Here is a 12,986-nt window from a genome sequence, read left to right as displayed (position 1 = left end):
TGACCTAGTATTTCCACCCAGGGGATTCATTTTAAAGAAATAATTTTTGAAAGGAGAAAGCTATATGTAGTGTTATTAATAAAACTACAGTGTAATTTATAATAAGAAGAACCTAAATGATTGCGATGGTAAGTTTTATGTGTCAATTAGGCTAGACTATAGCATCCAGTTACTGAATTAAATACTAATCTAGGTGCTGCTGTGAAGATATTTTATAGATGTGGTACACACTACAATCAGTTGATTTGAAATAAAGGAGGTTATCCTTCATAATCTGGGTAGGTGTCATCCAATCAGTTGAAAGGCCTCAAGAGCGTAACTGAGATTTCCCTGAGAAAGAATTCTACTTATGTTTCTCTAGTAGAACAGATACTATGGTTTAGGCAAATAATAAAATACAATCTTAAATTTTGTAATGAACACTAAGAAGTAACATGTGAAACATTTATAGGTCTAGAAAAAACGGCAAACAACAAACTTAGGTCTACACTGTGATTATAACCATGTGAAGATATATGTTTGTGTATAATAAAAGAAAACAAAAGAGTTCATTCATTAGTGATGGAATCATGGCTGAATTTTAAATATTGTATTACAAAACGGTTTGTGAAATAGAGCTCTGTTATTTTTAGTGGAAGAAAGTAACACTTTACAAGTTAAGCCTTATTAGAATTATGCAGCACTTTGAAAAAGACATACTCATCTAGAAGAAAGCTGCTTGTTTTGAAATGTCTTGGACAATATTAAAAAGAATGGATAGAAGATCAATATGCCTGCAAGAGCCTCAATCCAATGCCATTTTCCAGTAACATGTAATTCCATAACTCAAAATGAAGACTGACCCAGAATGACAAAGTAGCTAGTAACTGGCTTATGGATAATACATATTCTTAGTTGAAGGGCATAACTTCACCTTTGACTCAGGTCAGAGATATTTACAGTAGGTAGCTAAATATTCAGCACAGTCAGGTCCCTTCTATCTCCGAACACCAGACACTGATTGTTGTATGTTTATTAAAATTGAGAAAATGAAACAAATGTTCTTAGTAACAAAGTCATATGGACCTCAGTTTGAATGCTGGCTCCACTTTCATTCATTCAATCAAAAAAATATTTAAGTGCCTACTATATGCTAGGAATTGTGAACACAACAGTGAACAACAAAAAAAGACATTTTTATTTTAAAGAAAAGGGTAGTATGTTAAAACTCATTCTTTCTCATGTGACATGCCTTTAAGAGAAATGATGCTCTGGAACTTAGGGTCTAGTAGGGCAGGCGCAGACATTAATCAAACAATGCCACAGCATAGTAGATAAGATTATAGTTCTATGTAAACAAACAATGATGAATGTTAAAGTGTTCAAGGATGAAGTACTGATATCTGCAATTTATTCTGAAATATACTTCAAAATAAAATGGATCAATGAATGGATTAAGGGATGGACATGTAATAAAGCAAATATGGCAAAATATTATAGAATCTAATGAGTATATGGGTGCTCGCTATACATACTCCCTAATATTTTATTATAAAGCACTTTTAACATATAAAGTAGTTGAAAGAAGTTTACTGTGAAACAATTTCGACAGGAGTCAGCCTGCAGGGGGTTTGTTTTTCTTTAATGAAAAATACAATCTTTGACCAATTGTTCTGTTTAGATATTACAGATACCCGGAGGCAGTCAATCTCAAAACCACTTGAAAATCTGGATTAATCAATTTGTTTATCAATTTTTATTTGCTTATTTTAGCTGACAATGATAGAGAACATTCTACACTCAAGACACTGCTAAAAAGCTGGTTTACCTCATTCTGGTGCTATGGAGGCGGTGGTTAAGTAGTCACTAATTATCTGTAAAATCAGATTTAAATCAGATTTAATAATCAATTCTCAGTTTCTCAGGATTAACTAGGGTACTGCACAGGACATCATCTGGAAAGGTTCCTTCCTCCCACTCCAACTTCGCCTCATACCATTCACCTTTTTTGAGCTAAACCAGCGTTATCCAATAGAAACATAATGCAAGCTCCAACATGAGCCACATCTGTAATCTTAAATTTTTTAGTAGCTAGTTTTTTAAGTTAAGAAAAGCAGGTGAAATTAATTTGAAAATATATTTTAACTCCAAAATATTAGCATTTCAATATAAAATCAATATAAAAAGCTATTTTAAATATTTTCAGTACTAAGTCTTCAAAATCTGATATGTATTTTACACTTTTAGTGTATCTGTATATGGCCACATTTCAAGTGCTCAACAGCCACACTGGCTAGTAGTTACCACACTGAATAGAATAGCTCTCAACTGTTATCTACTTTCAAGGCTTTTACGTATTTAAAATGTTCTCCCTGCCTGACATGCTCTATACATGGATGTTAAGTGATTAACATCCACTTACCTTACATATCTTAGTTTAAAAAACATCATCTCCTCAATGAGACTTTCCCCTTATCACTCCAAAATTCTTTACATTAGTCCCTCATGACTTTTGTAGAACTTATCAAAACCTGCAACTATTTATTTATACATTTAATGTTTTTGTCTGTATTCCCCTCTAGAATGTCAGTTTTATAAGAGAAAGGACAAGGACCTTTCTGTATTGTTTATGATTATACCCTTAGTACTAAGCAGAATGCTTAATATATAGGAAGTAATCAGTAAATATTTGTAGACTAATTAAGGAATAAATAGGAGCACTACAGAGATGTACTGGTTTTGTACACTTAATATGAAAGTGTGTATGTTTTGCCCATACTCAATCAACCCACAAATAAGAATATACTCAGCAGCCATTCCCAAAGTAGTCAACTTCAGAAAATTCTCTGAAATGACATGATTTTTTAAAAGCGAGCAAGCTGTAAATAGATTTTACATTCTCCAAGGAACCAGGAATGTCTTAAAAGTCAAGAGAAAATGAAAGAAGTACCACAGGTGAAGGCAGCACCCAAATGATCAGAAGTCAACACCAGATTTGGGGACAGGAGAAACTCCCAGCTATATCATGGACAAGTCATTTCTCTCCATCTATAAAAATGTGATGCCTTAAGGACAGAATTAAATTAAATGAGATTGTATATAAAAGTGTTTGAAAACAATAAATCCTAAATACATATTGTCTTTAGGCTGCTTGGGAAACCTGGACTTGCGAAAGTCTATCATTATGAATTTTTCTTCCCCTTTGCTCATCTGGCTTTTTGCTTTAAGTTATTCTGTAGTTTATATATAGATAACTTCTTGAATTAATCAAACAAAATCAATCCTGATACCAAATAAAAATCTCATACTCTAGACAGGTAAAATTCAAGATAGGAAATTAATCTTAAATGGAAGAAAATGTTATAAAATAGTAATTCTCCAACAGGTGACAGGGCTCCTACCTAAGAATCCTTCCAAATATTCCAGGTCCCTTTCTACTCATCCCCCAACCTGGAAATTTAAATTTTTCTCCTCTAACCCACTGAGAATTCTTTCCATAGTGAAACACTGTTACTGATGAACTATTTCCTAGTGTATTACAAGGAACGGATGAGGGCAGAGAGAAGGAAAAAAAATTACTGTCATAAAATATTTGAACTGTGAAGTTGGCATCAACTTTAATACGTCTGTCTATATGACAGCTAAGGAAAACTAAAGCTCAGAGTGGTTAAGAGACTTGGAATGGTCACACAGCAACAATCATAAAAATGTCTTCAAATGCCAGCTTAATCTCTCTGATCCTAAATTTCTTCATCTATAAAATGAGTATAAATCTATAACTCCATAAAATCTATAACATCATTTAAGGAGTAAAATAAAAAGTCAAATGTAAATTGCTTGGTACTGTGAAAGTCCTCAATAAAAGGTCAGTTGTAATGAGGCAGATGATGTTGATTGGTTCCTGATCTCAGTTATCCCCAACATACAATAAGGTTGGGGAAAGGGGATATCAGGGAGATCACACACGAAACTCATTTTAAAAGAGATTAGAAGGAAATAGATGAAATGCTACTACTGATCATTCTTCTATAATAAAACTCTGATGAATTTGTTGGGTCAGTTTTTGGGATTTTTTTTTACCTTTTATTCTTTTGTATTCTCCAAATTTTCTATGAGAATTATGTATTACTTTCATAATAAAAGAAATAGAAATGTATTTTAAAAACAAAGGGGTTTGAGTAAAAACACTCAAACTGGAGGAATAACTATTTGGTTATTTAACTCACTGGACTCTGGCTACCAATGTCAGGGGGGAAAATCCATTCACCTATTAAAGAAAATCCTAGAAAAGGCCCACAGAATCTTAGAGCTAAAAGCAACTTTATAGGCCATTTAGTCGCAACTCCTACCAGGCAACATCAGTCAAGAACTTTACAGCTTACAAATTACCACGCACTTATCTACAGAGCTTATCTGACCCTCACAACATTGTAAAGGTACAGGACAGCTATGGTGTAATGGAAGAAGCATGAGCTCAAGAGTCAGAAGGACCTGGCTTCAAATCATATCTGTGCTGTATACCCTCAGGCAATTCAATTAACCTGTTTTCTCATCTATAAAAGAGAGATAAAACAGTACCTGTCCTAGCTAACCCAGGGAGTTGTTGAAAGAATAAGGTGAGATAATATCAATGAAAGTACTTTGTACAGTATATGAAAGGCCCTTTATTATCTGAGCCTTGCCCTCCTCTCTGTTCTTACCACTCCTCACTTTGCATCTAATTCTCTAAGGGTACTAAACTATTCAGGATTCCCCAAACATGCTATCAAGCCTTCTAGCCCTCATACAGCTCTCTTTCTGGAAGGCTTTCCTCTCCCCCACTGTACCTGGTTAACCCCTGCTCATCTCTCAGAACCCAACTTAGGTGTCACTTTTATTAAGGTAGCTTGCCAGGCCACCCCCATGTCAGATGGAGTAGATGAATTTCTTCTGTCTTCACAATGCAATAGCATATGTCTCCATGTGTCATTTTTGTCTCAATCTAGTATTATTGTCTATGGACATATCTGTTTCTCAACTATAAACTTAAAGGCAGGAACCAGGTATGATTCACCTGTTTCTTCAGAACCCATGACAATGCCTGACACTTAATGTGTGTTTAGGAAATGAATTTTAAATGAGTAAAACATTAGTTTTCATACAATAGCTCGTATAAGACGTTTATGTAAATATCCTAAGACAGTACTTCTTGACCTTGACTGCATATTGGAATCACCTATAAACCTTCAAAAATAGAGATTCCAAGAGATTTTGATTAAGCAGACTTGAGATAGAGCTCAAGCAATTTTAACATTTTCACACATGGTTCAAATGCATGGCCAAAATTTAAAACCACTGCTATACATAATTGTAATCATAAAATTACCACAATTCTACCAAACACCTATGTAGCTTAACATCTTACTATTCATTTTAACATATATTATTAATTTAATCAACAACTCTGTGCATTAGGTATTATTTCTCTTTTCCGAATGAAGAAATAAAGTTATTAAATATGTTAAATGTCCAAGCAGGCACTGTCCTACTTCAAAATTAGGGCTCCTATGTCTCCTGCCCTAGAAAGTGATATTTTATATCACAGCCATATACAAAGTACTATGGGGACAAGTGTCCAAATGAGGAAGACATTAATCAATCCCAGCTGAGTGGTAAGCAGGGCTAGAATAAAGAAAGCTGGGCCTTGAACATACAGCCAGGCAGATGAGGGTTAAAGCTACACATATCACCACTATCATTTATCATCCCAAAAAATTCAAAAGGCAGAGTCTATAAACGAGGAAAATGTTCTTGTCAGCCTCAGTTGTAACTTACACAGTCTGAAAGGGAATGGGAAATTGGAAGTTGGAAAGTAGAAAACCCCATAAACAAGAATGAATTTCCCAATGCTGCATACAAATTACCTCACCGTGAGTCCATGAATAAGAGCCAAGACATAATGGATTTTTTATAACTAAGACCTGGATCAATTTTAGAGAATTAATATCAAGCAAAATCATATTAATGATGGATCAATGAGTCTCTGGTTCTTTTTAGTCTTATTGCTACACTATTTCTAGAAATGGGATATTCTGGAGGGTCCCACCACACAGATGATTTTCCTCCATCTCATAGACTAGAAAGATGGAAGAGTGGGGGAAGTTACTCAGGAGACAGAAGACTTAACATAGAATGGAAAAATGTATTACATTATGTTAAATTTATCATGGCAAAGGGAAATGAATATTCAGGCAAAATAGTTGACAGAATACTAGATAAAGTCTCATCTCTCAGCTTCAGTAGAATGTTTTTGTAAGTCTGCAATATCATGAGCATCTGAGAGTTTCATTAGCAAGTTTTTTTTGTGTGTACTTCAGTCAGGATTTCTTAGGGGGAAGAAGCTAAAATTACTAGGAAGTAATCTAAAGGGCCATTTCTAGTGCCCTACAGTTTAGTTTGACAGAGTGTTTTTGTTTTTGTTTTGAACATGAAGTAGCATTTAATATTTCTTCATTCAATAAACACTTTTGAGGAACATAAACCACTTTTCTGGGCACTGTGGTAGCTCTTATGCGCAGATCCCACGCTCAGATGTGCAGTTTGGGGTATTTTTTGTTGAGTTTTAGATGTTCAGCTTATTATTGTTTCAAGGGGAGAGATCTGAGGACGTCTCTCACTCTGCCATGTTTCTGACCTAGTTTGATAGAGTTTAAAAAGCAATATGGTATAGCAGTAAAAGTAAAGTACTATATTTAGATTGAAAAAAATATAGGTTTAAACCAATATTTAAGTCATTTGTTAATAATGTAGCTTTGAGCAAGCCGAGACTTCTATGATCCTCAGTCTCCTAATTCTTGTAAAATGGAAATATCTATCTCACAAGGCTGTTGTAAAAACCGAACAAGTCTACAGCCATGCCACCCTGAACATGCCTGATCCTATCTGATTTCAGAAGCTAAGCAGGGTCGGGCCTGGTTAGTACTTGGACGGGAGACCATCTAGGAAGACCAGGTGCTATTGGTGTTAAAAAAAAAAAAAAAAAAAAAAAACTGAACAAAAACACAAGGGCAAGATGTTATTCATTTCTGTGTATAAAAGATAAATGTAAATGCATGTAAATCTGTCTCCACCAATCTTTCTATGCTCAAAAAAAAAAGAGCAGGCAAAATGAAGAAAAAATTTAACTCTCATAGCAATATACTTGCAAAACATTCCTATATCCTCTATACAGAAAAATTACAGCACCTAAATAATGAATGTAACATAAATGTTGGTGTCAGGTGTACATCCACTGAAAATGAGGTCTGTCACTTACTTTCACCAAAACCTTGAATAGGTTCCCTTGCTAGTCTGAGCCTCGATCTCCTTATCCATGAAAGAGAGATGCTAGCAGTCATCTCACATGTTTATTTTGAAGACTGGAGAAAACATCTCACATAGTGTCTGGTACATAACAGGTGTTCAATAATGTGAGCTACTGTTAATAAGTTTACCAGCAGCTAACAACTAGCTAACAAATTACACTTTTCACAGGTTTCTTTATATTCAATATTTTACTTAGTTGCTCCACAACACTGTATGCTGGTCAAAGCAACTGTTACTATCTCTATTTTCGGTTAAGAGAAAAAGCACAGAGATAAAATTACTTCCATAAGGTCATACAGTAAGAGAGAAACTAAATTACGGTTTCCATACTTTCTCCTGGTTTCGCTATTCCCCCATCCCAAATTACAACATTGGTCCTTAGGAATTAAAATGACATCTATAAAACAGTATATTCTTTTAATAATTTTAAACTTTTCTCTTTAATATACCAAAAAAAGTTTTCCCCCTACTTTCTGGTTATGATTTAGAAAGATAAAAAAAAAAAGGAGAAAATTCATTAAAACCAGAAACAGAATTGAGAATTATCTCAGATAAGCAATTGCTGATTCTACTTTGATTTTTGTTTTCATTTCCCCCCAATACAGCCATCAACCTTTTAAAAATTTTTAGTCTGCTATGGAAATGATGTTTGTTTGATAAACTACTCCTAAACTGAGGGAAAAATTAGAAAGACAGCTTTCTCTTATCTTTATAAGTACACATCACTTTTTTATTCATTTTATCCCTTCAAGACTTATCACACCATATTGTGATACCTTTAACTCCTTAAAGACTTGAACTGCATCCTTCAGTGTATCTGAACATCCTATTCCAGCATGGGGCCTGGCACATGGTAGGGTAGGACTCGATAAATGTTTATAAATAAATGAATAAACAAATGAACCAATCTCCAAGAGGGAAGTTGGGAAAGGAGAAAATTAGGCCTGGTATCTTAGGGCTAATAAGAACGTGAAAGAAAAAAAATTTTAAGTGCTTCCCAAGAAAGAAAAACCTTTGTGTGGAGTCTAACAGGCCTTTGTATAGCTCTATTACTAGAGAAAGACAAAACCACAGGAGATCCGGAAGAGACAGTTTCAAGTTAAAAGGTTCAAAAGTTAGGGTGCTTAGACTTGCAAAACCAAGTTGCAAATTCCAAAGAAACAATCTTGGCCTAAGATACTGCAACAGCAGTTTTCAGGTCTTGGCTAGAACAAAGGCAAAAAATCCTGCAGGCTTTGGTGGAGAAAGACAGATGTGAAACGGAAGAAAAGTTCAGTCTAAAATAAATCCCAAAAAATGTTAATATCCACTTGACTTCCATAATGGAGTGTGGATCCTCTTCATTCTGATAACTATTCTTGAATAAAACCCCAATTTAGCAGCTGACAATAAATGGGACTAAATCATATTATTAATTCAACAAATATTTGAGTGCCTGCTATATACAGTCACTATTGTAGGCACAGGGATTAATGTAGTGAACAGACAAAATTCTCTGCTCTCAGGAAGCTTTCAATCTAGTGGCAAAACATAGACGAAAGGAACGACAGAACGTCAAGCAGTAAGTGCTCTGAAAAATAAGAAGGGAAGGAAGGAGCTGGCAAGGAGCTGGTCTTATCAAAAGTATATCTTTTAAACCCAGAGGTTTGACTTTAACAAATATCAGAATCACCTGAAGGGCTTGTTAAAACAGAGGTTTTAGGGCTCAAACCCCCAAAATTTTTATTTGTAGATCTTGGATGGGACAAACAATTTGAAGTCCTAACAAATTCCCAGATTATGTTGATGCTGGTGCAGGGACCACACTTAGAGCTAATTGTTCTTAACCAAAAGGATTAGGTATCCTCTATCTCATGGGCCTTGACTTGCTTCTTCATTCATACCTTCATTTATTTCAAACACTTATTCAGTGTAAGGAACTTTGCTAGGCACTAAAACTAAAGATTCTGCCCTCGAGAAATTCACAGATTAATGGAAAAAGACAGGCACAAATTCAAATAATTGCAAAACAGTGCAACAGAGAGTTATAAGAATGGTGTTCACAAGAGCCAGAAAATGAAAAAGCAACTCATCCTATGGAATAGGAGAAGAAACTAAAGGACTGCTTCCCAAAGGTCCAGCAAGCACGTCACAGACAGAAATGGCATTGGGAGGCTGGCATGCCAGACAGAAAGAACAGCACAAGCAAAAGCAGAGATGAGAGAGTATGGCAAAAGAGTTACAGAAACTGGGGCTGCAGAGGTAGGCAGTAGTCTGACCTCTAAGAACTTCATATTCAGGTTTGAGTTTGAAAATTTGTCTTTAGGTAATGACTAGTGGGAGTAGGGAGAAATGATGTGATGGGTTTTGTTTTACCAAGATCTCTCTGGATACATAGGGCCCTCCTTTCAGAAAGCACAGGGCCTCATAACAGTTGTTTAGTAAATACATATTATATTAAATTGAACTGAATAAGCTTTTTACCAAGTGCTACCTTTTAGAAGAGAGGCAGGTCATCACCTTCCCTGCAGGACTCACTTTGGCCAAGACCAGTCTTGTAAAACAGGTCCAGCAGCTTCAATTATTGCACACTACTCCTTGTACAGCTGGAGTCCCCCAGAGATTAGGCAGGCCTTCATTGTTTACATGTCTACCTCACCCCCTAGACTTTGAGCTCTTTGAAGACAAGGGAATGTCTTAAGAGACTCCGAATCCCCATAGCCCTAGCAGGAACCTGAAACAGTAGCTCTCCAGACTTCAGTAATGCTGGATAAATAAATGATTGAATAAGCAAATTTACCAGAGACATCCATGAGCTCATACAGATAAGTAAGGATATGGATAAGTTTCAGGGACTGTTTCAGGGTCCACGTTCCCCAATCCCTTTTCAAAAAGCAGAGCTTCTAGTAAAGGTGAGGTGTGTTTCATATTAACCTGACTAAAGATTTCCAAAACAGGAACCGAAAAAAACGTTACAAGCGCTGTGCTAAAATCCTACAAACATCTGAGGATCCCAATAAGGAGTCAGTTTTGCCTCAGAAGACTTTAGGGGTGGATCCTAGCAAAGACTTAACAATGGGGGTAGGGGCCAGGGGGATTCTTAGTGGAGTCTTGAAAGTTGAGTAGGTGCTCGATACCTGCCTGTTTCTAGGGCATAAAGCAAACTCCTGGAACTTTAAGGCTGGAAGTGACCTGCTCAAGGTCATACAGGAAGTAGGTAAAGTCACAAGGTAAGACCAATGAGGCATCTGTGTACAGATGATTCCTGTTTTCTCTTGGCAAAGTTGAAAAAACCCAAAGATATATAAGACAAAATTATAGATTTTTCTCAGGAGTAATTCTTAAAGGCTAGACTAATGAATTGGAATTTTTATCGGTAACCATAGTGTTAACCCTGCCCCTCATCTTTCACAGTTCGGGAGGTGTGAGGGGGGAAAGCGTAAGACAGTTATCCAAGGGGTTTAACAAGCACTTTCCTCCCAACACCCACAAACACCCAAAATTTCTCAAGTATGTTCCCATAAGCACTCCCACCGATGTTAGCGGTTAAAATATTCAAGGCGATAAAGGCTATAATAATCACGTCTTTAGAAATGAAATAATGAACATCAAATAACTCGTTCTCCTTTCCCAGTTTGTTTTTAACTCCACAAGTTACTGAGCACTCCCGGAGTGGGGGAGGGGCTGCAGAGTTCAGGCTCAACCCAGCCGTATTTTTCAAGGAGTTGAACCCCACAGGTGATTCGCCCGGCCCGGACAAGGGTGATTTTTCTATGCAGAACGAATCGGATGCTGCTTTGCTAGGCTTCCCAGTCGCGGGGTCACGGTTCGCGCCGGACGGCCGCAAAGTTCGGGAGAGTCGCTCCCCGATCCGGAACCCGTCGGGTCTCGCGGCCCCTCCCCCGGCCCTTCCCTCGCCCAGCGTGAGACCCGCGGCCGCGAGGGCGAGTGCGCAGGGGGCCTTTGTTGGTCCGACAGGAACAGCCGACCTCGCGGGGCGACGCCCCCGCCCCATCGCACCTGGCGCCCCCACCCTGCCGGCCCGGCTGCGGAGAAGGAAGAACGAACGCGCCCAGGCCCCCCGCCCTGCGCCCCCAGCCCCGCCCCCGGCGACCCCGCGGCCCCGGCGGGAGGCCCGCTCTCACCTTCCGCGCTCGCTCGCTCGGCTCGGCTCTTCCTACCCCGCTGGCGGCGGCCGAGCCCGGGAGTGAGCGCGCGAGTGCGCGCCCGGGGCCGCCTCACGCTCCCTCTCGCCGCGCGCGCGGCGCCTCCCCCACCCCGCTCGGGTCGGGGTCGGGGAGTCCCGGCAGGACGGGAGGAGGGGGTCGGCGACGGGGCGGGGGCGAGGGCGGGCAGGAGCTGGGCGACGCGGGGGCAGCGGGCGCTGCGGGGGCGGGGACGTGAGACGGCTCGGGCCGCCTCTGGGGAGACAGCGTTCTCCGGGGGGATCGCGGGAGCGTGGGGCTCCGCGAAAGAGACGAGCGTCTGAGGGGACAGCGCCTGTGGAGTAGGACGGCAGAGCCGGTGAGGGAGGCGGCGGGCAGGCGAGGTGGACGAGCCGAGGGGGAGGGGCAGGGGGTGTGCGTGGGGAGCCGCCAGGAGCGTCTGCTGCCGCTGCGAGGGCCCCGGGCTCCAGCTGCACCCGCAGCCCCCGCCCGCAGCCGCGCTATTGTACGCCGCGGGGCCTGGGCCTGGTCCTGGCAGCCTCGCCGACTGGCCCCCGCCCCCTCCCCGGCGAGGCGGTGGCGCCCGCCGAGCCCAGCCCGGGCCGCCCCGCCTCCCGCAGGTGGGAGGGGGCGGGGAGGCCTGGACAAACCCACGTGAGCGCGGCCAACCCAGACGTGGGGGAAGGAGAGTGCCTGGAATGACGTCATCGGCGCCTGATGCCAGGGGCTGGGAATCACCAGGCGGCCCCGTGACGTCATTGAGCCAACTTCTATTTACTCGCCCCGCATTTTACAGCTGCAGGCTCCTTTGAAGAGGCTTTTCACCAGGAAGATTTGGGGACGACTTCTGGGGAGCATTTGTGGTGTAGGCAGTGTCCAAATAAACAGTTAATCCCCTGGTTTTGTGGTCCTCTTCAGATTACAAAGCACCATCGCATCTCCTGGATCATTGCCAAGAACTGAATTTGAAAACCACTCTGTCTCCTATGACCGCAGAGCCAGACATTTATTATACTAGTTGGGTTTCCTGGGCGGGGCGAGGGGAGAGGTGGGGAAAACAAAGAAATAGCAATGAAGGTTTGAACTATATAGTGTACTGACAGACAAAAATTGGCTTCCTTTTCTGTTTTCCTCCTACTACGGAGGCTACTTTTAACCCAGACATTTACCCTGAGCTCAGATTCTGGATTTCCCAATACCCCCTGGACAGCATCACTTGCATAGCCCACTGTACCTCAAATTGCATCTGTCCCAAACTGAAAAAACATTAGTGACTAAGGGTCTGGAATGAGATTGTCTTGCTTCAAATCCTAACTGTACAAATGTCAGTGTTAGGACCTTAACATTTCTATGCCACAATTGCTCCATAGTAAGTAGTACTTGTGTATATTTAAATTCATCTCTCCAAGCCTCAGTTTTACCATAATAATAGTAACTACAAGTTAGCAAGAATTATGCCATTTGGAATGCTAATTATACCTATTTTCCCCCAAAGGTACGACTAGACTAACGTTACTT

General features: G+C 40.0%; 1 protein-coding gene and 1 pseudogene across 1 annotated transcript in view; one reads left to right on the top strand and one right to left on the bottom strand.

The window, feature by feature from the left end:
* PAK1 (p21 (RAC1) activated kinase 1) overlaps positions 1–11,560 on the bottom strand; it is a 128,119-nt gene extending 116,559 nt beyond the window's left edge. Inside the window, exon 1 of the mRNA XM_016161502.2 lies at positions 11,448–11,560. The gene's annotated coding sequence lies outside the window, so the exon portion shown is untranslated. The remainder of the gene's footprint in view (positions 1–11,447) is intronic.
* Positions 6,863–6,981, top strand: LOC118603391 (annotated as a pseudogene).
* Positions 11,561–12,986: the final 1,426 nt, after the last annotated feature.

Source organism: Rousettus aegyptiacus, unplaced genomic scaffold (genome assembly GCF_014176215.1).
Source record: "Rousettus aegyptiacus isolate mRouAeg1 unplaced genomic scaffold, mRouAeg1.p scaffold_m13_p_5, whole genome shotgun sequence".
Lineage (NCBI taxonomy): Eukaryota > Metazoa > Chordata > Mammalia > Chiroptera > Pteropodidae > Rousettus > Rousettus aegyptiacus.
Note: the sequence above shows the minus strand (reverse complement) of the source record. Positions and strands in the feature narration are given on the sequence as shown.